At 47.4% G+C, this 27,731-nt stretch overlaps 1 protein-coding gene across 2 annotated transcripts in view; it reads left to right on the plus strand.

Annotated features, from left to right (window-relative positions):
- Positions 1-27,731, plus strand: part of tle3a (TLE family member 3, transcriptional corepressor a) — a 50,499-nt gene that overhangs the window by 4,227 nt on the left and 18,541 nt on the right. For both annotated transcript variants that reach the window (XM_088378622.1, XM_088378623.1), the window contains exon 3: positions 9,701-9,810. The gene's annotated coding sequence lies outside the window, so the exon portion shown is untranslated. The remainder of the gene's footprint in view (positions 1-9,700; positions 9,811-27,731) is intronic.

Raw genomic sequence — 27,731 nt, forward strand, 5'->3', positions numbered from 1 at the left:
GGCGGCTGCTGCTTGAGTATTCATTCATCAGGCGCTCTGCTGCTGTTTTAAAGACAATTGATTCAAGGAGCAATCCGTTACAAGGAAACATCCCTCGACAAAATTCACCAATTGCTCACCAAATTTTCTTGACATTGTTTCATGTAGAATCGGCAGCAAATTGGGAAATTCACCTGATGAAACTTGAAACACTGCAATGTGTATGCCGAGCCTGTAGGGGGTGTTGTCATGGTTTAAAATGCTTTTTTTAAATTATACTATATATTTACTTAATATTCATTTGCTCCATTCTGGTTAGGGGGAGTGGTTCTGTTTCCTGTAAATGCCAAGCACAGTTTCGGTTACCATAGTGACGAGTGACTTATTTCAGCAAAGAAGCAAGCCTACACAGTGGTGCCAACTTTACGACTCCGCTGACCCCTCTCCCAACTTTTAAAAAAAGAAATAGCCAGGGAGACAAATTTGGTGTATTTAAGATTCTAGTCATGTTCAGCCCTGCAGGCCAAACTGCAAATGAATGGCACATGCTCAAAGCCATCACTGGCTCATTTTATTTTGGCCGTGTTGTTGTGGAGGTGGTTTTAAATTATGACCAAATAATGGCGCAAAAAGAAAATGTTGTCCTCCGGTTTGACAGATGACTGTTTATGATGGAAATAAGCAATGTCCACTTTCTATCCGAAATGCAATTTTCGTACACAGCAAGCCAAATGGAATGTGTTTTCCCCCCTTCATCCCACCGTGATAATGACCTACGAGTCTTGTCCCTTTTTGGGCTCTGTATATTTGTCTTCCATTGACCCGAGTCGTTGGTAGTATTGACACGCCGACGTTTATTTGTCTGTCCGATCAACAGAGGTCATGCGGCGCTCTGTTTGTTTGCCCGTTCAATTGAGTCGGCTAACAGAGGACGCTAGCCAGGAGATGTAAAAAAGGGATAAGCGCTCATCAGGGCCTCCTCCTGCCTGTCCAGAGCACTGGACCCCTTCAACTCCCAGATAAGAAATCTGGAGTCGCTCCAGACGGCTGTCGCTACTCGAACAGAAAACAACCCTCAAAGGAAGGAAACTCCGGCAACTGTAAATATTTGCCCACCGGTGCGCTTTATGGCGTTTGTTGTAAAAGGAATTATAGCGGCGGGCGGGCGGGGAAGGGAGGCCATGTATGCGTAGCAGAGGCCTCCAAGCAGCCCGTGTTTACAACACGGCCTGCGAATACTCCCACGACTCTCGGCCAAGCCCGGAGAAGTCAACCAAATAAGCAGTTGGGCGCGCGGAATGCAAACAGCGGGTTGAGCCAAACAGGTGTGAGCGTGCTGCCCTGCAGGCCGTTCGCCGCCCGAGCTGGCTGACTCACGGGCGGGCAAGACGGGGCCGTGTCCTCGCTCCCACTGATATGGAAAGGGATCTTTAAATCAAATACTGTCATTTGCTCGCTAAACCCGCAGGCTATGGAAGAAGACTGTAATAAGACATTCTGAGCGCAAGACACGACTAATAGCCGAGCATAGTGTGGCTACCGCAAACGAAGGAATCGTTAGCCTGCTTGTTTTAGCGGTGAAGTTCATGGATAGTTTAGACATGTCGACCTTTCTGAAATAGCATCATTAGTGTGTTGTTTAATTGGTTTTAAGCAACAGTGGTAATATTTCACCTCAGACCTCTCGCATGCTAATCCTGCTAATACTGCTTGGCTAGGTGTAAGAAAAGATCAAATGGGCGATTCTTCCAATCAACGTGCATGTTTTGGAATGTGACAAGAAGCCAGAGTCGCTGGAGTAAATCCACACAGGATTGCCAGAACCAAGACGAGAATGCCAAACCTGAGAACTGCGAGACAGACTCGCTAACCAGTAGCCAACTGCCCTGTAGTGATCTTGTCATGCTTTTTGGAGGACACATTTTTTTCCTCCTCAACGTCATCCACCTCTTTAGCTTCTGCTGCCTCCTCATCCATGTTGCATGAGGCCTTATCTGTATCCCTCTCATCTATGGCCGCCTCCGGTCTTATCCGCCCGTCTCTTTCAACCTCCCACCGCCGGCCGGCCGGCCGGACATCTCGTCCAATGTGCTCGCTTCCCAAAAAGGTCACGCGGCCGCCTTGTCCCAGATTGCCAGAGGATCGGGAGTCCTCATTATCCTGTTAACTGTACATTCATCTGACAAGACAGTGGAGAGAGAGCGAGAGAGCGAGCGAGAGAGAGCGACTCCCGGCATCATTAAGCTTTAATGGACAGCCTCGAAATGAGAGGGAAGCCATAAAAGCGGGAGCCGAAGCAGAGTCTGCCTTTAATGTCTCTGATCGCCCTGACAGGATTATTAATCAGGAACTAAAGGAATTTAAAACCTTTGCTCTTGGCTCCCTCACTTAGAGTCTTTAGCTTGCGCCATTACATAGCAAGCCGGGGTCAGGAGGGCCGCAGCTAATTGGTTCTACAGGGTTTTGAATAACAATGAGCTGAGCCCAATTACTGCTCTACAGAGAGGCGGAGATGAGAGCAGAGCAGAGCAGGGAGGAGGAGGAGGCCCAGCGAGGATGGCGGGTGGAGGAGGAGCGGTCGCCGCTGTCTCTCTCCTCCTCGCAGTTGGGATATTAATGAGATCAGTAAATGAGTGCCGCCGCGGACGGGGGATGTGTTGGAGAAGAAAGAGCGAGCAAGGCGGCGGCGGCGGCGGCGGCAGCGGCGGCTCCTCCTCATTGGCTATTCCATTTGACTTTGCCACCAAACGCCTCACTCTTTTTGTCCCACATTTTCCTTTCTCTTTGTATCTTCTGTTCATTTATTAGTGATATGTTTTGCTTTGCGCTAACACGGGGAGCGGGGCGGGGGCGTCCCTGCGGTCCTTTGATAGCGCCGCTCTCTCGCTCGCTCGCTCGCTCGCTCGCTGCCTGTTTTGTAAAGCCTTTAATGCCGTCTGCCGAGCTTTCTTCTGCGCTGATGGCCAACAGACGCAGTTAGTCCCAGCAGTTTAGATGAGGCTGCCCTATAAATGTGAGCACACTCACAGGCCGGCCGGGGATCCTCATTTTTCTGGCCCCTTCCCGCTTTACCGCGCATCAAAGCTCGTTTTTGGTGCGAGATGAGGCTGTGCTAAAGTGCAGCAGGCACACGGTGGGCCCGCTCCGGCTCCTGATGAAAATCAGATTTCGGAGCGCTCATTTGTTCCGTTAGGCAAAAGAGCTTCTCGAGCGCTTGAAAAGAAGTCTTGCGCTTCTGCAATTTTTTTCTTCTTTTCTCGGCATCCTCGGAACGTTTGCATTCGTGTCGAAGCGTAGGACTTATTAAATGGATCTTCTTTGGCATTCATGAATTTCTCCTCTTTCCGAGAATTTGTGGCTTTCAATAAAAGCTGCCATTATGCCGCCGCCTCCTCATCTGCTTCTCAACTGCCGGTCGAGTGCCGCAAATTGGAAATGAGATTTAAATATGGCTTGAAACGGGGAGCTGGTGTTCACCTAAGCCCGGGCCCTCAACCGTTTGCTGTCGTCGCTGCACTGGGACTGATTGCGAGATGTTAATTGGCGCCAGCAGAAGCTTTAGCCCTGACCTTTCCACATCAACAGGCAAAGAAAATTCTCCGTAGCCTCACACGCCTTTTGTCACTCGCTCGTCACGGCCGCGTTTCTCCCAGACGAGACGGATTCTCTTTGCTTACGCTTTTAATCGGCTACGGAGCGGCGGGCGGCGCAATACTCCAGCTGGAATGAGAAGGAGATAAATGCCTTCTTAACTCTAGACTGCAAATGAACTACAAATCCTTGAGCTGGATTGCTCATTCTTCAATTATGCAAGCTTCCATCTGTTTTTTTTTTTCCCCATACTTAACCGTGTCAAAAAAAAAACCAAAACCCAAAACGCAGTATATGCAAACATTGGCGCCACGATAGATTATGATACTGTCAGCAGTCAAATCCAAGAAAGGATAAGAACAGGAGTCGTGTTCACGCTGCCATTTGAGCTATGCACCCGCCCGCCGCCGCCGCCGCCACCGCCGCACATGCTTTGTTTTCTGCCGCCTTGAATATTCATCCGTACTGATTGATTGGCTTCATGTAGATTTATCTTGCAAATACCCTTTGAAATTCCTCCGCAGCCGCGCGGCGTGTTGACGACGATGTCGCCTCTCATCATCGTCACCCAAAAAAAACAATGCCGTGACCTGCTAATATATTCTCAATCTGCATGCTGTAACAGTGTCGCAGCTGTGCTCTTCCAAGAGTTTATCATTATTTCACTTTTATTTTGTCTGCCTAATTACCTAATTAATTCCGTTGTTTTGATTGTGGTGTTTACCGGGTGCTCGCTGGAAGTGTAATCCGCTTGTATTTGTCTGTTTGAAGAAGAAGCGCCCGCGTTGAATTATTCATGCTCCGCTTCAGCGACAGCGCCGCCGTTTAAATGATGAAGGCATTCGTGAAATCAGCCCTCCCACACACACGCTCATGCACTAAGTGCCCCGAGGCGGTGTGAGCAAGGGCCTTCGTCAAATCGGACACCGTCTTGTGACCTTTCACCCCTGCGCTGTACACAACCTGTGTGTTTGTGCGCGTGAGTTGCAAAAGGAACACGGAGACTTGAGTGGCGCCGTAATCCCGCCGGAGTGTGTCAAATGCTGCTCACCTTTTGCCGTGTTGTGGCGACACTTGACACCCTCTAAAAAGCCACACAACCTTTTTGGGTGTGTTCAGCCCGTCTTCACTGACTTTGACAGCTGGAAGGCGCCGGAGTCTGGTACAAACCGATACGAAATAGTTATATCATAAACACTAGGCCAACTGATTGGTATAATTAATGTCAATATTTTGATTTTGAAATAACCCTCTAGGCTATATCTAGTCAAATGGAAAAACGTGACATTCATAACGTCAAACTGTCGGATGTTTGTACTATGCGTGGGCTACGATCAGACTCGGATGGTATGAAATCATATTAGCAAACGTGGTTTGGGGAAATAACTTTTTTCTATTAAACTCCCCGCTTTTATTTTTAAACATAAAGAATATTTAGTCGCTGAGAAAGTGAATGTGAACGGAATTTATGCAAGCCCTGTTTTTGTTCTTTGCCTTTTTGCTAAAGTAGAAACGAGCTGTTAGCCATGCTCGTTAGCCATGCTGTCAGCTTTGGGAGCAAGTGTGGTGGTTGTGATGGTTTGTTTCAAGACAGCGTTATATATTAACATTGAACCTTGTTAATATTGATCTCTTGTTCCATATGCGTCTTTGGATTGGGCCTCACTGTGCCAATAATGGGGTAACCAATCGGCCACTCAGCCACCCTCTTGCCCCTCGACCCCAAACACTGTATGGTACCGATGGGTCATTGGTGTCTGATTTGTTTCCATCCATATATGATTTAGAAGTTGGCTCTCTTTGAACCACGCTGCGTACAAATCAATCACTGGAGTTGTACTTTTGTTCGACTCGACTTTATACTGGAGAAATTCACGGCGATACTTGTACTTGTTCAAAGTTGGAACAACCAGATACCTTGAAGCCTATTCATCTAAATACCTTAGTCTAGCTTGTACCTTGAAGGACAAAAATAGGCGCCTTCTGTATTCCTAGCGGTGCTGGATGAGTAATTTCCCGGTGGGACGACGAAGAGAGAAGCGTTGGCGGCTCTCGGGAGGATTGGCTGTTTATTGTGTTTACCATAAAACCCTGAAGGACGTGCAGACGTTGTCATCACCAGTGGCGCATATAATACACTCTCTCCTCCTTGAGTTTTTACATATTTTTTTTGGGTGTCATCTCATTTCCTTCCTGTGAACTAGATGACGCGTGAGGGTGGCAGGCATCACTTTCCCACATTTGCAAAACCACTTTGACATCTCTTAAGGGACCGCACTCCTCTTATACACTCATTTACATGAAGCGAATCCTTCGACAGGCATCATTTGTTCGCCGCTTCTTTCACGGCGATCCCTAAGGGGGCCATTGTCCTTAAAATGCACAAATCCTAAGCAGGAGCTGTGCATTTCTTTCTTTTGATGGACGTTATCTGCTCGCACGACGCCAGGCCCCGAGCATACAGAATGTACGCTTTTATTTCAAAAATATTGTGTGTGCTTTTCTCTGTGTATCCAAGTCGATTCTCTATTCTATTTGATCTAGCTTGAACATACATCTTTAATCCGCGCTGCAGGCTGCGTGCGGGGCAGCGTGTCGTTGCAGCTCTACCGGGAGACCTACAGAGGGCGGCATAACAAATGCGGCCCGGCTTCTGTCTGTGCCCCGTTCCACCTGCGACCGCCTGCCACGCCTACTGCGTCTTCATTAACACACTTCTTCGTTGAGTCACACGAGGAAAAAGAAATAATTAGGAAAAGAAGAAAAAAAAACTCCACTAGCATCTGATGAGGAAACCGCCCCCGGACCCTCGGGGTGTTCTTCTGTTTGTACTGACAGAGGACGAGTTATGCTAATTGAGCGTTCTTTGCATAATTAGGGAGGGAAAAAAGGTTTAGCATTATTATTAGTGGAAGATCGCCAGATTGAGGGTAATTTTAAGTTTCCCCAGCAGGGTGCTGAATTAAAAAAAAAAAGAGACTCTCTCAATGTTATTCCTGCCTTCTTTTGATGCAGGCTGCATAATTCATCTAAGATACTTAGCCTGAATACACTTAAATGATGATGACTTTTCCCAATGTGATTTTTTCCAAGTGTTTTAATGTACTGTCTTCATAGCAGATGTGTTTGCTGTGGTGAAACGTGAGGACGGGCAAATCAAGCTCGTCAACTCCAGCCAGTTTTCATTTCTATTTAATGAGCCTTCCCTGTTTTTGACCTCATGCTGGGTGGTATGCGGTGGCGGCGGCAGCGGCGGCGGCGGCGCTGTGCTTGTGGCGTTCTCGTGCGTGTAAAGTCACAACATGAGTGATACTGCCAAGGGGCTGCGAGCTGCTAACGTCACGCAGACAGGCCAAAATAGAAGGCTAAAACCGGAGTCCGGTGGGAGTTTTTGCCCAAGGCTGCTTTTACACTGCAGGTCCAAGTGGCCAATTATGATTTAATGCCCATATCCCAAAGCATTTCCATGTGAATTTCACATCCCGTACGACTGTGCTTACATTTCCTGAACACATGCAGCAAGCCACAGATACTTCAATTGCACTTAACTCCACAAGCATTGAGCTGCCCTGACTCTTCCTGCTATTGATTTAAAGGAGCATCATTTCAACATGACTTTGCTGTACCTGCTCTTGAAACTATTTTTGTCTCACCTTTAACAAAGTATATTTAGACCACAATTAGCTAGTGAGCTAGGCCAAGTTGTGTATTTGACCTTCCTTCTTCTCTACATTAATTAGATTATAAACATAAAGTGTCATTTTGGGTAGTTGTCATTTTTAAAACATTTTTGTATATATTTTAATTCTTTAACCAAAAAAAAGACTTTTGTCGTTAGCTTTCATTAACTCTAATAGCCTGGTCGTTTGCTAGTTTATTTGCTAAAAAAAATGCCAATTGATTATACTAGCGGCTCGTGAGCTGCTAGCGCACAACAGCTAATGGACTACTTTTCCTCTCTGTCCACGAAACATCTAAACACAGCGTAGGTCAGGGTTTTTCCTTCCAAACCAAACTGTCCCGCGAGAGCCATATTCTCTCGTCACGTCACTTCCTCCAAACCTTGAAAGTATCCTTTGCCTGCATTAAGACTTAACGATAGTTTACACTGCATGCAGTAAGTGTTTCTATCTACGTCTTTACAAGGCACCGGGGATTAGGCCACAGTAGCACACTCATCTATCTATCTATCTCATTTGCGTCAGAGCGCTTGAATACGTTCTGCACCAATACGAGCTCCAATCGAGACGTGGGCTCTCTGATGCGAGGGAAGTGCAAGCCCCCCCCATTGTTCTCCATCAACATGGCCGCCCGCTTCTCGGATGCGGGGAATGTTCCGGCGCTTCAAAGGTTCCCTTGCTTTTTTTTTTTTTTTTCTTCCTTCTGTTATGCGCACCAGCCCACGGCCACAAGCACACAGATGAATATTTCAAAAGCTGTTTCTTTGCTGGCTCTAGCCAATAGCATCCATCCCACAGTCAGCCCTCCCTCCCTCCCTCCCTCCCTCCCTCCCCACCTGGCCGCTCTGTCGCTCAGCCAAATGTGAGCTTTTCTTTCGCACGTCTCGTGTTTTGCTGCTCCACTGCTCCCCTCCATCCATCCATCCATCCATCCATCCAATGGCTAGTGCGCTATGTTTTACGGATTAATAAGAGATGATCCTGCTAGGTCCACTACCAAAGCAGTTGGGAGAGAGAGGTGTGTTTGGGGCCGGGAGCCGTCTGCAGTTGAATTTTAATGAGTACCAAGGGGAATATCCTGTCTTTTTTTTTTTTTTCTTTCTTTTTTTTTTTTTTTTTCCCAGGGTGTCCTTCTGGTGCCTGGCTGTGAATGACTGTCACACAAACAAGGTATTTCCCATCATGCCTGTGTTTTGGCTGCCCAACAACGGCCTCCCTCGCAGGCACACCTGCTCCCTCCACTGTCCTAATTGAACAGATGATCCGCCAATTTGTCTTGTTTATCTTCAGAGGCACACCGGCCCAACCCGGCCCGGCCCGGCCCCTCCCCTCCCCTTACAGTGCAGATGCTGGCAGAGCTTTTTTTTTCTTTTTTTTTTGGGTGATGACACATCTTGTAGTCATTATTGAATAATTCATCTCTGCATTAATGTCTTTCGATAGCATCTTTAGCACCTTTTTTTTGGTCTCCACCTCTTTGTTGGGGAAACCTTTATTCTTCTTTCAGCTGACAGAGCAGCGTACGATAAACGATAATTGCCTGGCTCGACTCATCTATTGATATTGAAATAATGCTGAAATTATGCAATGCGGTTTAAAGGTTATAGTAAGGTCATTAGCGTAAAAAATAATGCTGGCAAGTGACTGTTCCGTGAAAGAACAAAGTAGAACTTTCATCATTTTAGATCCTTCTTTGTTTTGCCCTTTTGGTTCAGCCAGAGGAGGCGCTAGTGAAGAAGAAGCCTCAGCTCAGGAAAAAAAATGGCTCTAAAACCAGGAGTTCTAAGATTTTTTTTTTTTTTTTTATCTTAGCCATATAAAGAGTGTTTAATAATTTTCAGTTGACCAAATATTGAAGCCAAATGCTCAAGTTTTATAGGTACAAATAAAAATCAAATAAATTCAGTGGAATACCGTTTATAGTACCAAAAAAGTTACATTCAGTCAAACTTAAATGCAGAAAGGTTTTTGGTGACGAATGTGTGGTCTTTTTGTGGAATTCCCCAAGTACTTGTGGTTCAAATGAACTTTGGATGTTATAAATGTCGTTTCTGCTGCTGTTGGGCTGTGACAGTTTACGCCCTTCTCCATCACCATGGCAACTGGGGTGGGGGCATAGGCAGGTGGTGGACGTCATGGTGCGCCGTTTGATTGAAGACTTGCACACATCTGCTTCGACGCTGCTGCACTCCAGCAACCCCGTGAATACCAACTCGGTTCCCTTGTGCTTATGCGCCTTTATATTAGTTGTAGTAATATTACTTGACATACAAATGTGTGGACGGAAATATTTGACTGAAAATGAGGCCACAAGTCTAGCTTTAATAAATAATAATAATACATTTTATTCTTTTTTTTAATATTATTATAAATAATAATAATACGTAGAAACAACAAAAGAGAGAAATGCTTCATTTTTGGTAAGCCGACTGTACTGTCTTGTTTTCCAGCCCATTTTGCTATGGAGTGTGAAACACAAGATGAAAGCGGTCAACTTGTTGAGGAGAAACAAAATGCACAAGGCTTCCCACTCATTACAAAAACCACCTTCAGCGTAACGGTGAGTGGTATTTTCATTTGTTTGTAAATAAGTGAAGCCAAACTATATCGCATACTATGATTCAGAAACACTGCAATATCATTTCATGCTTATCTTGCAACCTCGTTAAAAATGAATCACTAGCCATAATGAACTGTTTGAACTTTGTAGTAGCCACACAAACATACACATGAACCAAAGATGCTAACCACCCAGGCTAAACGCAACTCCTGAACATTCATATATGTTTATATTCGTCTCTCGGTGGAGTTGCATCGTCGTAACAAGCCTCCCTTGACACCAATTTCTACTTTTCTACTCGTGAATGCTTTGTCGCCGTCTTGTGACATGTTGAGGTATTACTAGAATAAAAGAAAAATCTACTTGTTATTCAGAAAACAGTTGCATAAAAGAATTGGGAGTGAAATAGTATCTGTAGCCACCGTGTGGGCTTTTCCCGAAGCCTTTGGTGATTCTCTCAGGAATCTTTTGAGCTCATCTGCAGCCTGCGCTCAAGGACCGGGAGGTGATAAGTGTTTCCGCAGGGTCATAAGAGGCTAAGGTGGGGGTCCAAGTGTGACGACAGGCGCCGGCCGGCCTTGTGTCGCGATCGGTGAGCTCTTCACTCGGAGGCCCGCTGTAAAGATCGGTGACGTGGCTTCCAGCACTGTGCAAAGAAATGAGATCTTGTCTTCCCAGCTGAGCACTTGAACACGAGGGTTTTTCTCCAGCCCAAACTGTTTTTGTGATTACAGGCGCATGGATCAATAGCGCCGTGTCTAACATTGACAGGCAGGCAGGCCCCGAACAGGCGACAGCTTCACTTACTGGAAAAATGCTCTCCATTAGCCTCTGCCGCTTGTCATTGTTATGCTAGCCAGGCTTGTGACATTTGCGTGGGTGGGATGGGTGGCAAGTGGCTCCCTATTCATGCCTGCCACAGCGCTATTTGAATTTTCATCAAGTTTGACAGACAGCGCCCGCAGTTATCATCAAGAGAATGGAATCCTGGCTGACCGACCTCAAATGCCAGAGCCGGCCGCCGGTGTCCCACGGGGCGGCTGATAACAGCCGCTGGCGCTGGCCCGGACGGACGGACGGCATCTCCCCCCACGCGGCCTCTTGCCCTTTAGCTGTTGTCTTTGGAATCTGGAGGTTAAATGGCGTGGCTTTTCTCATGGTTTTTCAAGAAGCCCGCTGATAGGCCGCCCGCCCGCCCGCCTCCTCTCCTTGCAACATGGTGGAGCCTCGGCCCAGGAAGTGCGCCACTTGAGTCTGTGCTCTTCAAGCCAAACACTCCTCTTGAGCTGAGCCATCTCCCCACCTTGCTCTCTCAGCCCCTCCCAGCGTTTCAAACTATATTGCCTGCCCTCTGCTATTGATTGCACAAGATTGGGTCCTGCCAAGTGCTCCTTGGAGTCTGCTGCTATATTAAGCCGTTTTTCCAGCAGCGGATGACAGTGCTGGGAAGGAAGGAAGGAAGGTTTTGCTCGCTTTTAATTGCGATCAGCTCAGTGTTAATTGATTTGGCAAGCAAATGTACAGAGGATCTAAAAATACTGGCCCGGCTTGCAGCGCTGCGGTCCAAGGGGCTAAATGAGGCCCTGAGCAAAAAGGAGCAACAATAGAATGCCACTCAGATCTTTGCCAAGCCCCGACAGAAAACAAAAAAAAAAGAAATCCACCAAATCCTAGTGACAATTGGATACTCCTAAAATGTGAGGCAAGCACAAGAGTGAGTTTCACTTGAATTTGAGGCTGTTAATCACACTCCACTTTCCCGGTGTACCTAATTTTGTGGTGCATGAGTATGCAGTACACACATACCTGCGGTCTGAGAGTGGACCCACGCTCACTCTAAGTATGTGTTGCCGGCATTGATGAAGCTCGTGTTTCTCCTGACGTGCCTGCTGAGTGGGTTTGTGCTGCACAGTCAGAAAGTGGGAGCGCCCGCGTCAGCAGTCGCCCGCCTCTTATTGCACATGGAGCTGTTTTATGGAAGCCACTGCACTTAAATGCACCATTCATCTACTCTGTCCGGCCGGCCGGCCGGCCTCCATTTCCTGCTCGGTCACATGCATGATTAAGACTAGCTGGAAGCATTCATCAAGCAACCATGGCGGGAGGCGGTCGCTCACGTGCTGGCTTCCTTGGCAAAGTGAGCTTTAAAGACGGGTGGACGTCCCTCACTTGTCAGCGGACTCCGTGCCTCCGGACTTAATCCGACGACTTGAGGAAACACGGCGCAGCTACTTTGTCATCGATTGTTTTCAATGGCTTGAGCGTGTGTGTTTTTTTTGGTCAAGTGAATCCCATTAGAGAGCGGCTGCCTGCCTGCCTGTTCCACTGCGTTGCCTCTCAACTGAGAGCTAATTTGCTAATGGAAGTCCTCTTATTAGAAGGCAATTATTATTAATTAGCAGCGGGCGATAGCCCTTCCAGCCCACGCTTCTTTGAGACGGGTGGCATCCATCCGCCTGCGGCTGGCTGCGAGCCAAGCGGCGACATTGTCATTATCAGTGTGCCTGCCCGAGGCCTGGTAAAATGCCATTATTGCAACTTGCGGAGGCCTATAGGGAACAAGCAGCCAGACGTTTAATTTCCCTAACAGCTCGGGAAATATTTGTTGCATCACTAAACCGGCGCACGGCAAATATCTATGGCCGCCGCGCAATTAACGACATCGATCATTTACATAGAGCTCATTTTCATAATGCTCCTTTTATTATCGGAGGGAAGAATTAAGTCAGGAATTTATTTACACACCCACTGCAAATGGTAACCGTGTGCTAATTGGCTGTTAGATGATTAATAAGCTTATGGCGCATGCTAATGAGCGGCGGCGGCGGCGCACTCAGTGTTTCCGAGGCGCTTGTGTTTTGGCTGCTTAATTAGACAGATAATTATATCACTTGTTGCTTTGACTTTCAAGTAAATACAGTCAAATATGAAAAAAAAAAAAAGTGTTTTTTATCGGCGCGTGCTCGCGCGGGAACTCTGTACGCGTTCCGTGTTATAAAGTGACACTAATTGCTTGAAGGGGCCCTCAGCTTCTCCAGCTAAGCACGCAATTAAATGGTGACCCAGTGAACTTTTCACATTTGACTTTGTCATCCACCAGAATACTTTTGCTTCGCTGCGGCTTTTGAAGGATGAATAATAGTTTAATAATTCCCATCCCTCGACGACCTTTGAGTACAGGCGGAACCGATTGAAAGCATGTGAAATTTGCTCAAAAAGCCCGAATGGTTTATGTAGGGCGGCTCATCTGTAAGGACTTTTGGGCTATGGAAATGGGGGGGGTCACAGGTCAAGTAGACCAAATATGGAAATGGCAACCACTTGTTGGAGAGAGGCTAGTCTGTTTCCACGCCATTGTCGCATTTTTGATTATCACACACCTCAAACTGTTTCATATTTGTGATTGAAAATAAGTCTCAGTTCCTCTATGTTGAGTGTTAGTGTGAATTAGCAGTGTAGCGTAATTAGCAACATGTTAGCCTAGCTTCTTCTTTGTTTTGTTTTTTTTCCTTCTACTACTCTTTCTGTATCATTGTTGCCTCCTACAGTTCGATCTTGGTACTACAACAGACACCTTTTGGTCCAAGTGGCTATTGTAAGTTTGTTTATTTTGCCCACTTTGCCACACTTGAGAAGACAAAATGAATATATTTTTGCTCTAATTGCATGACGTACACCGTGCTAGTGAATTGCGGAGTGACGAGGCTGCGCACTTTGGTGGTTTAAACATTCATGAGTTATCTTCACAGTGCATGGCACTTCAGACGCACTTCAGCTCTTTCGCGCGAGTCTTGAAGTGTTGACTAAACACTTTGTCATAACAAAACATTGCGGGGCAGACGAGAGTGAATCACGACTGGGAAAAAAAAAAAAAATCAACATTTTAAAGCTACCACAGCAGTTTTGCAGTCTTTATGATTTGAAAATTGCAATCTTCTACTTTCAAATTAGCCAAACGTGCAGAATATGTAATTATGTATATTTCTGTGTATCGGAAAGTCAAGCCCAATGCGGAATACTCTGAAGAAAAAAAATCATAGCTTCATGTAGCTCCATCCTTTGGGGGTGGGGGCGAGGAACCCTCTGTTGAATGGCCCCATGTTTCCTCCAAACACTTTGTAGATAATTACTGCAGTTTGTAACTTTTCTTACATAAGGCCCAATTTGGAGCAGCTCGTCCTTACAGGGAGCTGGCTGGCTGGCTGGCTGGCTTGCTGTTTTTGTTTTCCATCTGCCGCGTTTCCAACAAAAGACAGCGCTTGTCTGTGATGCCGGATCCTCTGGGAGAGCCGGCGATGAATATTTGATGTAAAGCCTGCGTTTTATTGCCCACACACATCTGAGCACAAGTCTTCATTGATCTGGTGTTACAATCACAAGCTAAAAGAAGCAAACCCCTTCCCCACCGCCGCCACCGCCGCCGCCGCTACTCCAAACAATTCCCTGATTAAAGCTCTGTTTGTACGCTCACATCATGAGCAAGCCAGATCCGCACGCAGACGTTGAGAAAAGCCCCCAAAGGAACGAAGCCTGTAAGTGGCTGGGGGGGGGGGTACATTGCAAACGCGCAATGAACTCCCACGGGTCGTTGGCAACACCAAGAGTGTGGTTCTGCTACTGCTCATTAGCAATCACACTTGCCTGCGGAGATGAGAAGGCCTCTGCTTTGTTTCTCTGCTGTTCTCGAAGGCTCAAGCTAGCACAGGTTCATCGCCCAACGATGACTAACCTGTAACTCGTTGTAGGAGAGATGCTCATTTGCTTTGTGACGCCATACACTGGCATGCAACGCTGCCATCTACAGGGATCTGTTTGCCAAGGCGTTTTTTAAAAAAACGCAATTTTGTAGACAAGCTGGGCCTGTCTTGCTCCTCTACCCCGATGATGAGTAGCAAATATCCCAAAATGTCTCTCACATTCAGAGCGAACCCTCGAGTTTGCTGCAACATAGGAGACACATTTTTCCAACTCTGAATGATATGACCTCGGTTGCATTTTAAATTCTTGCACAGTCCAGACATACACATCCAAGTATTTTTTTTTTTCCTTCACATTTCACGGCAGCATATTTTTCTGCTTCCTCTGCATCTCCGACGTGCCGAGCGCCACTCACGAGTTCACCGCCCGGCCGGCGCTTCAATTCATTCCGAGCAGCCAAACTGGCAGCCGATGTCATTTTAATGGCCTTCCGTCCGGCCTCCATTTGTGAGGCGAGTTTCATCTCAACGTTACAAAGACGATCCAATCCCGAAGTTCATTCTCATTCTCTGCCAGCGTGCCAATTATAAATGTGTCTGCCAGAGCAGCGGCTTCCTCCTCGCACCTCTCCAACCTTTATTATCCCTTCAAGCGAGCGAGATTGCGCCTCGTCTGCCGCCGCCGCCGCCGCCGCGCTCACAAGCAAACGCGTGAGATTACTCGCGTGTGTGCAACCACCGTTTGGACTAATATCAACTCCCGGGCTGCTGCGCCGTGCATGCTAATCACGTGGGGGATGTTCTTTCGTTGAAGTCAGCTCACACCTTCATCAAGCTTTGAAATGAAACTTTTCACGCTTTTTACTTTTGACCCCGCTTTCCCTGGGGTGTTGCATTCTTGACCCACCTCCAATATAGAAACAGAAGAAATTATTTTTTTTCTTCTCCTTTCATCGCTCCTCCGATGCTTACTGAATACTAAGTAGAACGGCGGTGTCAAACTCAAGGCTCGGGGGCCAGACATGGGCCGTCACATTATTTTAGGTGGCCTGCAAAGACAAATTGTGCATCGACTTGTGTTGATACAAAAATTGCAAATTGTCTTCACGTTTTAAAACAAAGAGAGATGTTGCTAGCAATTTTGATTACCATTCATCTTTTTAAATGCATTGAACAGTTTTTACTCGTCTTTGATTTCAAAATGAATGATTTATCAGTTTGTTGTGTGGCCTATACTGTACATAATATGATACCCTTATTTGGGTTGACGGTTATAAGGCCATATGAAGAAAAGTATGACTACGCTGCAGCCAGCCCGCGACAAAAATGAGACACCTGCACTCGAAGGCGTTCTCAGGATGAAATTTATCTCCTCATCTGTGTTTTCTCAGATATCAGATTCACGTCCCGCCGATAACCTGCTCTGGCGTTTTGATTATTACGGCGGCAAGGACAGAAAGATGGAGAGAGCGAGTAATTAAATTAGCCGCTAATGGCTAATTGGATCAATTTAGAAGGCAGACACTGTCAAGGATAAGCGTAATCGTGTATGCGGCGGCAATCTTTTTATTGCTCAGACATGTCTTGTAAAAGACAAGGTGTGATAGGGAGGTTAATGTAATTACTGTCCAATTCTCTCACTCGCTGTGCACAATAATGCTAATTAATCGAAGATCTCTGGCACTATAATGAAGCGTGACAAGCGAGGTAATTGTGATGATGCTATTTGGGGCGCGTCTGAATATTGCGCCGATTCCACGCAATTAAGGCTTTTCTTCCTCCCACGCTTCTTGCTTCAAAGCCTTTCTTGTAAGGCAAAGTGGGACTATGTTCCTCTCACCTGTGCGAGGAGGCTTTTTGCTTTTCAGCCCAATAAAGGTGTCATTCACATTCCACGCAAGACAAGCTCGGCGAACTGTGAAGCCGTGTAATGAGAGCGAGAGAGAGAGAGAGCGAACAGAGCATTCATATTCATTATGGAGGATGTGGGCGAGCGCCGCCGCCGCAGCTGCACGCTTGCTTTATCGGCGGGCGGGCGGGCGGGCGCACTTAATAGCACGCTGACAGCGGGGCCCATCCACCAAATAAAAGCCACAGTAGTCGTCGTGGTCGTCGTCGCCGCGCTATTGATTCTCCCCTGTGTCCTATCGATCGCTGACGTTTTCATGTGGCACAGAGCCGCTAATCTGCTGTGTATCACAGAGGCGCCCACGGTGCAGCCCATTGACTGGGCTATCAATAGCCTGAAAGCTGGATATCATTAAATCCTCATCACTTTGTTTCCCCGCCGGCCCGCCGGTTGGCCGGCCGCACACCAGCGAGCACGACGCGACCCCTCCCTCCCTCCCTCCCTCCCCCCCTCCCTCCATAAGCAGCGCCTGCCTTCTGGCTTGTTTATGGCACTGACACACACTGCTTCTTTTTAATAGGCCTGCTCGGAATCGCATCTGTTATTGACCCTCGCCGCCTCGGAGTGGGGTTGGACATACTTTTAACTCGTGAGCCAAGGCGTATATTTTACGTTGGGAAAAATCTCCTGTTGCAAAAGGAGGGGCCCACGAGGCACCTGAGGGGGCCAAATTCCAATACCAAAAGGAGCCTATGAATACAAAGGACAAGTACAATATTGTAGAGTGCCATTTTCCTGATGAAGGCAAATTCCGTTATTTTTATTGGAACAATAGAATGGAATCTCCATTTATTTCAATGGGGAAAGATGATTTGTAACTTGAAGTTGCCGTTAATATGAAGTCAAACTGGGAACGAGTATACTGCTGGTTTATGAGTTGAACCATGCATTGTTTCCAGTTGGTCGTTGCCAAGGTGACCGGGGCCCCTTGCAAGCGTTGAGGAACATCTCTCAGTGATGACAGAATGCACCACCAGGGAGAGGCAGAGGGGCGGGGCACCCGCGGGACAAGGACGGGATACCAGGGGATCGATGGTGCTTAAGGTGTGGGGAGGGCGACAAGGACGGGCGGGTGCAGGAGAGCACCCTCCACGGCCCATTAGAGACGACGGCCCCCCGCTGAGAGTAGACAGCATGACAAACAGCCTCAGCTCTGATAATAGTGCTGCTGATCAATAGGCTGTCCCCTCGTCAACCCCCCCCGGGACACGCACATCCACCACGACTGACCTCGTGTCACTCTGTACGTGTGTGTGTTTGGGGGAGGACTGCGCCAGAGAGAGAACGCTCACAAAGTCGGGTGTCACATATAGTTAGAACACAATTCAACAGGCTTGTGAGGGTGAGCGGTTCAGGAAACAGATGGCTGGAACAAATTAAACAGTTTGTGTGTCATGATTAAATTTTTTGCCACTGGGGGCAGTATAATACGGTTAGGAAGACTTTCACTACGACTGTGACTGCAGTAATATTAGTCGTTCTACACAGAGGATCAAGAAAAAGGTTACAATGCCTTATGTTTTTCGTTAGCCAGTCGTTAGCATTTTCTGTATGTTAGCATTATGCTAGCAGAAGGTAAAGTTGTGTGATTGTTTAAAATGCAGACCATGTCATTCTGCTTTAGTATGTTTAATTTGATAGTACATTTTAGTGGTGGGGGGGGTTCGTGAAACAGTTTAACCAAATTACAGTCAACAAATGTGATGTAGCCTTCAATCATTATGTTCGTGCAGTTTATAGCATTTTGTCTCTGTAATAGCGCTCATCAACATTTACGGTCACGGAACATTTTGCGTGTTCTTTGATACGCGTCAAACATCTGGACGCTTTCTTTGTTCAAGTGCTGAAATAACATAGAAAGCACACATAGTGCTTTTTCAAGAGTCGAATTTAAACATGCCGGTTAGCCACAATGCGGTCGATGACTTGCGAGGGGATTGACTGACACTCGTGGGCTCAACCCGAGCCAAATTTTGGGAGATGTTCGACATCGGAGGAGCTTTCGGCATTGTCGGTGATGTTGCGGAATACCAAACGATTTATAGTCTGTTTGTCAGGGCCGCCCGCGTGATTCATTTATGGGAGCGGGGAGGAGGAATGTTTTATCCGCACGTGTTTTGCAAATAAAACAGGAAGCGGTAGTAGTTAGCAGTGCTGCTCGAGTAGGCGGATGCGTGAAAACATGGACACACACACACACACACACACATGGCGTAGCGTTGTCAGTCAGCGAGCCAAAGGCACATGTTTGCCGCTTTCTTGTCGACGTGTTATCTCGCAGCAGCAGTTGCGGCTCGAACGGGCGGGCGGGCGGAGACATTGTGACTCGCAAAGTGAGACTGCATCTCTCTGGAGCGAGCCCACAAGCCATAAACCGCAGGCGGCCGCTTACTCGCTGCGACTTCAAACACTAACAAGCTGGAATAACATTTTGCTTGGGGTGGCTTCCCTTGACGAGTCCCAGCTGCTGGCAAGCTGCTGGGGAGTAAAGACAAGATTTATTACGGGGCCTTGTTGCGTCGGGATAAAACCTAACCGCACGCTATGGGACGGCTGGGATCAGAGAACACGCCATTACCGCTCGGTTCTCTTTAGATCAGCGCGAGATCCGGCCTTGGAATCCATCAGTCGGAAAATCAATTTTCTTGTCGCAGCTCGCTTCTTCCTGCCGTCGGTCGGGGGCTTCCTCGGGGCCGCGGGTGCCGTTGTCCTGACACTTTGGCTTGCCGCTTTTAAACAAAAATTCCCTTTAAGTGACGCGCCGCGCTCAGCGTGGAAAGGGATTGGAACGGCCACGCTCGTGCTTGCCCAAGCGCTTTCCGAAGAGGAGATGTGAGGCAATGGATCAACCTGAAAACAGACTCTCACAACAGCCGTGATGACTATGTGAGGACATGAAATCGTTTTCTTCTTTAATCGGTGAAAGACCGACCACCTGAGGAGGAGGAAGAAATGATGAGGATGGATGGATGGATGGATGGATGGATGGATGGATGGATGGATGGATGGATGGATGGATGGATGGATGGATGGATGGATGGATGGATGGATGGATGGATGGATGGATGGATGGATGGATGGATGGATGGATGGATGGATGGATGGATGGATGGATGGATGGATGGATGGATGGATGGATGGATGGATGGATGGATGGATGGATGGATGGATGGATGGACGGACGCTCTAACGACAAGCCGGCGAATGTCAACACATGCACATCACAATGTTGTGGTGCAAACGAAACAAGGAAGTGGAAGCTTGAGCAGTTGCCACCTTCCAAAAAAAAAAAAAAAAAAAAAATAAGAAGTGGGTGGAAAGTATATGAGGTGATGTTGACTTGCGCAAAGAGCTGCAGTCCAAAGGTCAAGTCGCACGCGTGTGTGGTAAGACATCAGTTGTGTTTGGCAACAAAGCAAATGTGTGACAGATGCGTGCTTCTCTTGACTTCATTGCGTAATTCAACACAGCCAGCGACGTGACGGCGCGTGCCCGCTTGCGACAACATGATTGCGTCAAACGCTAATGAAGTGTTTTCACGTAGATGCGCGCCGCCTACGTGCTGTTTACGCCGACCTCGCCCTCCAAATTGACACAAGCGGAAGAAGGCGCGACCACCCACGGCGACTCCGTCCGGTATGAGGCGCATAGCTCCGACCAGATAAATCTCCACTTTCATGAACCACATGACAAGGGGCTACATCTGCACAACATTTCAGACTATGTTTGGACACGGTGCAGCTTGCAATTCCGACCCTGGAGACGAGAGGGGAGGCAAGGGGGGGCTGGAAATTAGGGGATGTGGCTGTGCGTGTGATGGAAAGTCATGTGGAAACCGCAGCAGGATGAGTGATGGAGGCGGGTGAACGTCCGCGAGACCAACACCTGCCGGCAAACTTTTCCCACGGCACGGCACGGCACGGCACGGCACAGCAGCGCTAAATGGGAAAATTCCTCATCCTGTATTTTGGGAGCGAATCATCCGTATGACACACTCAAATTGTTGCCTCTTGAATTTGGCTGCTTGTGATAGATGACATATACTCCGTGGGATCCAGACACAGTCTGTTCCAGGCTCTTGCTCAAACTCCCTCCATCCACTTTCTATCGTCGTGTCCTCAGCCTAGCTGAGGGGACATTGGGTGAAAGGCAGGCAGGGGTACATGTCCAAAAATGTCTTTGCAATCATTTCTAATGCGTCCCCACTTGCCTAAACACGGTATTCTGTTCATATGATAGTTTTTTTAGAGAGTGAATTTAGCAGAAGAATCTACCTATTTTTATTCATCGCAGAGGGTGGCCATTTTGGAACTTGCTGTCGACCGAAAATGACATCACAGTGCCAAAGCTTGCAAAAGTCACATGACCAAACCTGGAAAACAAGTCAGTCATTTGAGCCAGTTCAATTGCTGCGACTCTTTTACAGAAAAATGTTACAGTACACAAAAGTCTTCCAGTACTGTAGTTGCGTGTTGCTGAAAGATTTGAAATGGAGTGCTTTTCAAAATGAATACAAGTACATCAAAAAGGAATTTGTTTTACTTTTAGACAGGAATTAAAGGAGAACACTAGTATTGTATTGTTTTTTTGATTGGTAATGATGTGGTTTGTTTCCTGGATGGTAATGGTGTGTGCGTGTGCGTGTGCGTGTGTGGTGGGGGGGCCGTGATTAGTTTTGATGACTTCCCGCATGTTATTTCTGCCTCCGCGGCTTCTCGTTTCTATTTGCAGTTTTATGCTGATCCAAAGCCAAATTAGAATTTTGCTGGCTGCCGTTTCACTTTGCTCCCTTTTTCGCGTGATTTTGATTTATAACCGTAAATCAGGCGCCGTTGCACTAAAAATAACAAAGGGGCAGAAGCGGCGCTCGTGTTTCTCTGATTGTATCGATTTCTGCCTTTGCGTGGCTCGGGGCGTATTTTATCGAGAGCGGTGAAATAACAAAGGAGATGGGCTGGATGTTCTCCATGTATACCAATCAGAATTTATAAATTGCTCCATTACCTTTATTTCCCTGGTTACTCTGGGAACATTAGCAATTATTCTCTCATGGGCCCGGCTCATAAAACTAATAATCTGGTGATTTAGTGCCTCGTGGCGCCGTGCGAGGCGGTCGAGCCAACTCCAATCCATTCATCTCGCCACCTATTAGTTTTATTTTGCTGGGACAAATTGCTTTCTTCGAAAATAGGTCAGTATGTGTCCTCTATTAGAAAGCGCTAACAATGCTTGGGTGTTTGCAAGAGCGGCACTGGCTGATTAGCCTTCTCTTTGCATCGTGGGAGGTTGCCTCCATTATCTTTCTCTGGCCGCGTGACAAATTGGAAATAGGCGAGCTCGCGTTGCCTTGCCTTGCGAGCGTGTCGTCTCTGCGCGTTTGTGAAGTCAAAGTTGCTTTCTGGCAGTGGCGCGTGATCATGGAGATGGATGTCAGGGCTCGGGAGCCGAGAGGGCTTCCGCGGGAGCGTGATGGATCCGTCCTACTGTCCCATTAGCGGCTCCCCCGGGAGCCAAAGCGCTGGGATCTGGGGAGACAGACCCAGATTAGCTCATAAATCATCGCCCTCGGGACCGGGGCAAAGGAGTGACATCATCACTCGGAGACGCTCCGCGCTGTGATGTGACTGACGCTGCTGTACCGCTCGGCTGATGCGACTTGACAGCAAACTGTGCCGCAAATCACTCCTGCCAAAACTGTCAGGAGGCCTCAATGTCTTTATCACGTTTGTTTGTCATCTGCGTGACTTCATCTGCTTTTAATGCAACAAGCGCCGATGATGCTTCCAAGTTGGAGTTTACTTCTGGATAGCAAGGTTATTGTCGTGAAATAAAATCAATGGAATAACTCAAACTGAAAAAACATTTTCGTTAACAAAATTAGATATTATATATATATATAAATAAATAAAAAATAGCTAGATATAGTAAGCCCCCCCCCCCCCACACACACACACAGTTGTTCATTTAAAAGCAAATTACCAGTCATCCAAACGACACTCTTGGACTCTATAGCTTAATTGGACAAAAGTATTGGGACATACCACAATGACATACAATTGAGGCTATAGCTACTACAAGTATACATTTTCATTTTAACGACACATCTTGGCCTATTTGACCCCAAATTCCATCAAATAAATACGACGAGTCAAGCGTCCTCTGACCACACAAATGTTCATATGGATGCACGGAGCAAATTCCAATGGGCACACTGCAAAGGTCTTGTCAAAAACACGGCATTCTATTTGCTTCAACTTCTGTCAACGTACTAGCGAGCCAGGTGTTCCAATAATTTTGGCTTGTTCGCTGTACGCTGCGCTGCGCTCTCTCTGCTGCCACGCTACAAAGGCTGCTGTGTTCCTGCTGCTACTTGCTAGTAAGTGGCTGTCTGTGAGGCCCAGTGTGTAGTCGGGTCTGTAATAAGGACCGCCGAGCCCTCCCCTCCCCTCTCTCCCACACACTCACAAGTCTGTGGTCGCACAGCTGGCCCCCAACCACTCCAAGCAAGCAACCAAGCAACCTCACCACTTCCCTTCCCTTCCCTTCCCTTGCTGGGTGGGATGACAGACACGCACTGAGAAGTGAAACGAGCGGGCTTGGCCGCCTCCTCCCCCTCCCGTGTTCATACAGTAAACACACGGAGAAAGGAGAAGTGTGTTTTTATGTTTCCTCACATTCAAAATAAAACACTGTCTCATTCAGTCTGCGGATCAGGGAGGTCACACACACACACACACACACACACACACACGAGCCACGGAGACGTTTATGCAAAGTGATGGATGCTGTCCACGGCTATCAGTGTCAGGGCGCGCGGCACTGCAAACAAACGCCGTGGGGGGTGCCGAGCAATTTGGACAAGTTGGCAGTTACAATTCGGCTTCCTTTCGGGACTGGCACCGCAAAAGGGGAGGGGCTATTTGTCACACGAGGCTCGTCATCCAGGTCCCCTCGGACCTCGTGGCTGGACTCCCCTGCAGGCCCGACTGATGTAATCCGCCCGACTCGCATGAGATAAGAGGCCCCGCCCCGCCCGCGGTGGTGGCGGGCACATCCGGGCAACTTTCCTGTTTTCTCGTGTGTCCTGTTGCTTAGTCACATTGAAGTGATGCCATCACAGTGACCCAATTGTAAAACTAATTGATGGCTGTTGCAAGTTAACTACAGAGCAAATTTCCACTGTCTCCTGTACTTGTTTTGATGTTGGAGGAGAGGGAGGCGCTATTTTAAACGGCTTCAAGCAGATTGCCTTTTAATCAAATTGGGACGCTGTACACGAGGCGGGGTCAAATGGTGTTGCCCAAGATGCCCTGTTTTGAGATGTTCCAGTTTGTTGAAAACTATTTACGTGATAGTGGCTGGAGGGATTTTCCAGTGGCGCTCAGCTAGTGTGGCGGTTAAGCGCGGGAAACTTGAGGAAAGCTAACATAGTCATTATGAGGGAAATGATGTGCACATTTCTGAAGGATCTTTGGCCGGGTTGCCCGAGGAGCCGTTATAATGATGCGGAGGCCGCCGTAGTCATCGCACGCACGCACGCACGCACGCACGCGACCGCAGTCGCTCAGCACGAGGCAGAAAAACAGGCCGGGCTCGGCCAATGGGCCGGCTCCACGGCTCCGGGTTAAGCGGCTCGCCGACCCCGAAGCGTGAGGTCGGTGCGGAGGGAAAAAAACATCACGCAGGAACCGCAATTGCAGCCCTCAAACATGAAAAGTCTCTTTTTATTTTTGACAGGCTGGTTTGTGCTGCGTAAACAAACTGCCGGCCACGGCCCGGCCCGGCCCGGCCCGGCCCGCGTGGTTGGCCAAAAGCGGTGGAGATGGCGCTCCACTCGCGCTTGGCCCTCCCGCCTTTTAACAACTCCGTGGTGACTTAACATTTCCAGATGTCAGAGCTTCGACCGCACTTTGGGCTCACTTAGGTGTCAGATATTTCCTGCCTGATGCAAACTGTTGACTTTGCCCTCTCTCTCGCACATGATGGGCTGCTTCGTAAATCTAAACACAAAGTGTTTTCCTCCCGACATTGGTATATTGCTTTGATTTACGTGGCTTAAAAGAAGCCTCTGTGTCTACTTAGTCCACCTATAGGAGGACTTACTGTACATATATCATTATTTAAAATCTGTTGAACCCTCTCGTGTTATTTTTCATCAACTTTGCAGTCCATTTGGAAAATCTGCACAATATGATCAAATAATAAAAAAACCAAAATCATGCGTGATTAACAATTAGTTCCATTTGAAATTTCCTATGCCCTCGTATTGGGCCTCATTAGCTTGTGTACCTAATATTTTGAGCGGTGAGTGTATCACAATAATTGCGAGTCTATTATCCTGCGTGCTGCTGAGTTGCTGTTTTATCGGGTCACCAGTGTCGGCCTGCTAATGACAGCCGGTTTAATTGGTACCAGCAGAACCTCCGCCTGACTGTAACTTATTTAGCCGCTGTCAGCGGGTCAAGCTACGCTGCACATAAACACGTCTCATTAGTCCTCCGTCGTGTCCTTTGTCTCCCGCTCCGGCATCCTGCGTACGATTTATCTTTATTTGAATTTCACGCATAATGAGATTCTTCCAGTTAGGATGGATAGGAGCGCGGCCGGAACGCCATTAGTCACCGTCGCCGGGAAGTCGAGGATAAATATAGACGCTTGCCAGCATCCTGTTCCAATTCATACACTTTGCGAAAATGAGGATAGTTTTGGAAAGCCTGCGTTGAATATTGCTCAGACTGACAAACATAAAAAAAAGAAAATCCTATTGCCTATAGTGACATTTTAGCTGTCCATACCTTCCGCTAACAACCCAGGCTAAAGTTAGCTTGTTTGTCTCCATCTTTCCTTGAGACCAATTACACTGAGAAAACAAACAAACAAAGACCCAAATCAAAGCCAGAGCCTCAGAACTATGAACTAGAACTCTTGAATTGCGCTACCCAACATGAATCATATCAGCTCACACCAAAAAATGCAATGGCAAGGTCACCGCTAATGGAGCTTCTGGAAGTTGCGCAATGGCTGTAAATGGCATCCAAGTCCACTGTGGAGGGATTGATGGGCCTGCGGATGTCCGCTCCCCTTTGCCTCCTGCGTGCATGACATGTAAATGTGATCATTTGGCGGGTCAATTATCTTTCTTGCCTTGGCTGCAGCTCTGTTTGGCTGCTGACAGATAGAGAGAGAGAGAGAGAGATAACCCCACAAGTTTTGTTTGATCCCCGACAGGCGCATCTTGTCAGCGTGTGCTGGCGATACATCCCTAATCAAAGTATCTGTCGGAGCGAGCCGGCGCGTTCCGCCGGGCTGAGCATCACCGCAACCTTTCATGTCGCCGGGCCGAGAAGGATCTTTAGCAGGCAGGTACACCGTGGCCTTTGTTGACTACGCCTTGTCCTAGCAGCGGGATACGCAGATGGCCGACAATTATTTCTCAACGCGAGCGCCGACGCTGACGGGCCAGCAGCTTGCACGAGATTGCTGTAATCCTTTATTATTTATGATTGTCTGGGATTTGGGGATGGAGATTGAACACAATCTGTTGAACAACACCGAGATGAGCGCCAGCCAGGCAGCCAGGCAGGAGAGCGGAATGAAAAGCAAACAAAGAAGAAATGAAGACGCAGCGCTCACTGTTAGCGCTGCTTCGGAACCCAGAACACTTTAATCCCATTAACAGCGACTAAATAAACCATTTGTTTTAAGCTTGCCACTGGTGCTGTTTATGCTAATAGGCAGCTCGCTAGAGGCGATTTCACAAGACGTTTGGAGGGCACCGGCTAATAATTAGATTTAATAAGGAAGTCAATTTCCATCCTCATTTGAAATAAAAATAAGAAGCTTAGCCTCTCACAGAACTCGCTTAATTGTTGATTTGGCCGTGCTCGCTCTCGCAGGGCTTCTGACGCTGACATTTTTAACCCCTTTGTGTCCTTGTGCGAAGACCAGAAAAAAAAATGGGGATGGTTTTAACATCATTATTTTTACAGTTTGACTTGCAGCATAAGGCAGACATGCTCTGTACTGGAGATGCAGCTTCTCTCTCTGCTTATCTGTACGGCAGTAATATTTGACATTCTTAGCAGAGGACAAAGAATATATGCCTGAGTTTGTTGTTTTTTTTTTTAATTTCCACATTGCTTCACTGTTTGTGCTCAGATGCTAGTTGTTAGCTTACGGAGTTTTTGTACCACATAGATGCTAGTCGTTAGCTCACGGAGTTTCTCGTCATGTGCTAGCATTCAATTAGCCAAAGCTATATGGTGGCTTTAAATACCCAACATGTCATTCAAATCAAAGGTGTTTTGCTCCGCATTGGGTTGCACGCGAAGTGAAGAAAAGGTACTGCTTGTGCCGAGCTCATCATCCCACTGGAGCGCCGGGTTGTGCTCCAGCGGGCCCATGAGCACAAGTTCCAGCTCTCTGAGCTCTCTGAGCGCTCTGATCTGCTGTCAGACTTTGTACTGACAACTTCTTCAGCTCTCTATTCTACTTCTCCCGATCTGCTTGCAGGGCCTTCTGTTTTTTAACTCAATAATGGACCTCCAGAGAAGGCCGGCATCATTTTCTCTTTGCGCATGTTAAGTCAGCAGGTACAGGAGCACTTGAGAGTAAACGGAGTGCTTCTGCTTTGCACAGCAGGTCACTTGCGAGCAACGATAATGTACGAAGCTCGTCGGCAAACGTTTCACACGCTCTGACCTCGGTCCTAATTGCATTTTTCTAGCATGCGCTTATTACCTTGATAAGGCGGGCAGACGATCATGTGAAGTCATTCCCATGCCATGTGAATGGAATCATGAACTGTGACTGAATTTAGGCCTCAAGAATCTTTTTAATCACGTCAAACATTTAGCAAACTGGATTAAAGTAACCAAATCAGCTCAAGATGGGCTTAGTCAACTGGTACCGCTTGAACCTCTCATGTGCTTAGCGTTGAATCATCTTAAGGTGTTTGTGTCCTGAAATTGTGGAATATGTCCAGAAGGAAGCAAAGACCGACTGGCGGGAAAATGACACGCTCAGATTTTTCAGCGCGTGACTTCCTATTTAATTTCAGCTTTGAAAATGCACAGCGTCGGCAAAAATTGCATGTTCATTAGCGTTGCTTTTCTTCAGCCGCACTTTCATTAATAAGACAAATGTGACAGAATTCGCATTCAAATTCTCGGATGACATTTGCATAACTCCACACACGGTGTGAGTAATTTTATCCTTTTATTGTCTGACAAAGATAAGTGCAAAGCTAATCTTAGCTTACTTGTGCAAAGAATACTTTGCTCAAGGTGAGGCTACATTGTTATGTCAACACAAGA

The sequence above is a fragment of the Syngnathus floridae genome, chromosome 6 (genome assembly GCF_059516105.1).
Source record: "Syngnathus floridae isolate MCC-2025c chromosome 6, RoL_Sflo_1.0, whole genome shotgun sequence".
In the NCBI taxonomy this organism is placed as follows: domain Eukaryota; kingdom Metazoa; phylum Chordata; class Actinopteri; order Syngnathiformes; family Syngnathidae; genus Syngnathus; species Syngnathus floridae.